This window comes from Stenella coeruleoalba (genome assembly GCF_951394435.1).
Source record: "Stenella coeruleoalba genome assembly, chromosome: 13".
Lineage (NCBI taxonomy): Eukaryota > Metazoa > Chordata > Mammalia > Artiodactyla > Delphinidae > Stenella > Stenella coeruleoalba.
The window spans coordinates 12,928,450-12,930,997 of NC_137159.1; the positions used below are offsets into that span (position 1 = coordinate 12,928,450).

General features: G+C 45.1%; 1 gene segment (V, D, J or C); it reads left to right on the forward strand.

Annotated features, from left to right (window-relative positions):
- Positions 1-707: 707 nt before the first annotated feature.
- Positions 708-2,548, forward strand: LOC307195727 (immunoglobulin kappa variable 2D-29-like). The segment is given in 2 exons: positions 708-798; positions 2,217-2,548.

Genomic DNA, 2,548 nt, shown 5'->3' on the forward strand with positions numbered 1-2,548 from the left:
TATTCTTGAATATTTCCCAGAGAATATTCAGACCAGATGTTCTTGTGGAATCTTACATAGTATCGTATTAGTTAATTTGTCTTGGTCAATTAAGTCTGACTTTGGATTTAACTTATCCAAACTTTAATAAGATGGCAAAGTCAACTTTTTCAACTTCTCCAAGGTTTTATTTTCAAGACAAAAGCAATTTGACATTGGCACTATGTTTCAGGAGCTGTTCAATTCAACATGACCTGCACCAGGCTGGCACATGAGAATAGTCGTGTTGTTTTCCTATTTAATGAAAGCTGGTGTGACAGACTGATGCCCTGAGCAGTGGTGGTCTGGAGCTGTGTTCCATAATGACCATTCTTAAATAAAAGCCCAGGAATGTGTCAATGATAGACATAGGCTACACTGAGACGTTAAAATAAAGGATCCAGGGCTTCCCTGGTGGTGCAGTAGTTGAGAGTCCGCCTGCCGATGCAGGGGACACGGGTTTGTGCCCCGGTCCGGGAAGATCCCACATGCCGCGGAGCGGCTGGGCCCATGAGCCATGGCCGCTGAGCCTGCGCGTGTGGCGCCTGTGCTCCGCAATGGGAGAGGCCACAACAGTGAGAGTCCCGCATACTGCAAAAAAGGGGAAAAAAATAAATAAAAAAAATAAAGGATCCAGTCATTGCTTTTCTCAGAAAGGGCATCTCCTTTTGAAATGTAGACTCATGGCTATGGCTTCCAACATATTGGCCAGTGAGAACCTTAGGTCCTCACACAGAGCTGACAAGACCCAGGAAACCCTGCAGGACCTGGTTCTACCAGGTGAGAAAGAGTCAACAGGAGATGAGTTTTTCTAAGCACCACTCAGAAAAAATAATATAAAATCGTTGTTTTTTCATTATGTTCCATCATCCCAAGTGAATTTTTTCCTTTGATTAATCTGACATATATATGTGTATATATGTGTGTGTGTGTGTGTGTGTGTGTGTGTGTGTGTACAAAACATATATATATATAGAGAGAGAGAGAGAGACAGAGAGACAGAGAGAGAGAGAGGGACAGAGACAGAAAGAGACAGAGAGAGATAGAGAGACAGAGACATAGAACTATGATAGATTATTCACCAGAGTAAAACAACTGGTTTTCAGGTATTTCATTTTACTGTCAAGTTCTTGTGATTTAAGTGGTCTTTGAAATATAATTCATGAGGTCTCAGGAAAAGACCAGTTCTAACATCTGTTTCTAACATTCTTAAACAGGTAACCTGGGAACTGCACTTACCTGACAGCTCTTGAAACAGCTTAACTCTGTGCAGTTATTTGGAGAAAGTTCTGATGGTCAGTACTAGTGGGGAAGGAGCTGTTCTCTTATCTAGATCAGCCTGGAAGAATCAGAGCAAAATGACTGTTCCCCTCCCGGATATTGACCCTGGACACACATGTCTTCACTTCAGGGTCTCGTATGCTTTCTTAGAGCCGCAGGCCACGTACACTGGGTTCTTGCAATCAATCCGGACTTTCACAGTGGAATTCTTCTTCCCACTATTCCAAGAAGTATGGATTTTAGATGTTCATTTTATTCCAAACACAGAAGGCCTTTATGTCACTTTGCTCAAAGTTGGGCCCCTCCCTCCCTCCCCCTGGCTCTTTCCACACAGCAGTCCCCCCTCCCCCACCAGGGGATTTGCATGTTGTTCCCGAGGGAGGACCTTCCCCTGCAAGTGTGAGATAAAAGCTCAGCTCCAGTCGTGCTCTGACTTATCAGGACTCATCAATTGCAGCTTCTGAAAATGGGGTTCCCTGCTCAGCTCTTGGGCCTCCTCATGCTCTGGGTCCCAGGTAAGGACGGAGGGGAGATGAGAAGGAGGGTGGGAGGGTGAGCTCTGGGAGCACCACCACTGCTTTTCATGTGTCTTTGTCCACATGTTAGAAGCATACCATACCCTCTGCAAAAGACATGTGATGTTTAGTGATATGAGAATGAGGATGAATCTGGAAGGAACAAGCAGTGTCTGTCCTCTGGTGAAGATGGTGGCATAGAAAGAGTGGTCAAGTGTACATGACGTCTAGAGACCTCTTTGCATTGTAAATCTTGGGTTCTTTTTGAAATTGGGTATTTTGGGTATTCTTCGGAATCAAAAAGAAAAAAAAAATTAGCCTGACGTCAATAACAGAAGAGAAATTCTGAAACTGTTTCATAAATTTTGTCCAGAACTTTGTTGTTTTCTTTCATTATTTTAGGATCCAGTGGGGATATTGTGCTGACCCAGACTCCACTCTCCCTGTCTGTCATCCCTGGAGACCCGGCCTCCATCTCCTGCAGATCCAGTCAGAGCCTCCAAGATAGTGACGGAGACACTTACTTGAATTGGTACCTGCAGAAACCAGGCCAGTCTCCACAGCTTCTGATCTATGGAGCTTCCAACCAGGCCTCTGGGGTCCCAGACAGGTTCACTGGCAGTGGGTCAGGGACAGATTTCACACTAAAAATCAGCAGGGTGGAGGCTGAGGACGCTGGAGTTTATTACTGCCAGCAAGACATGGAAGATCCGCCCACAGTGGTACAGCCCTGA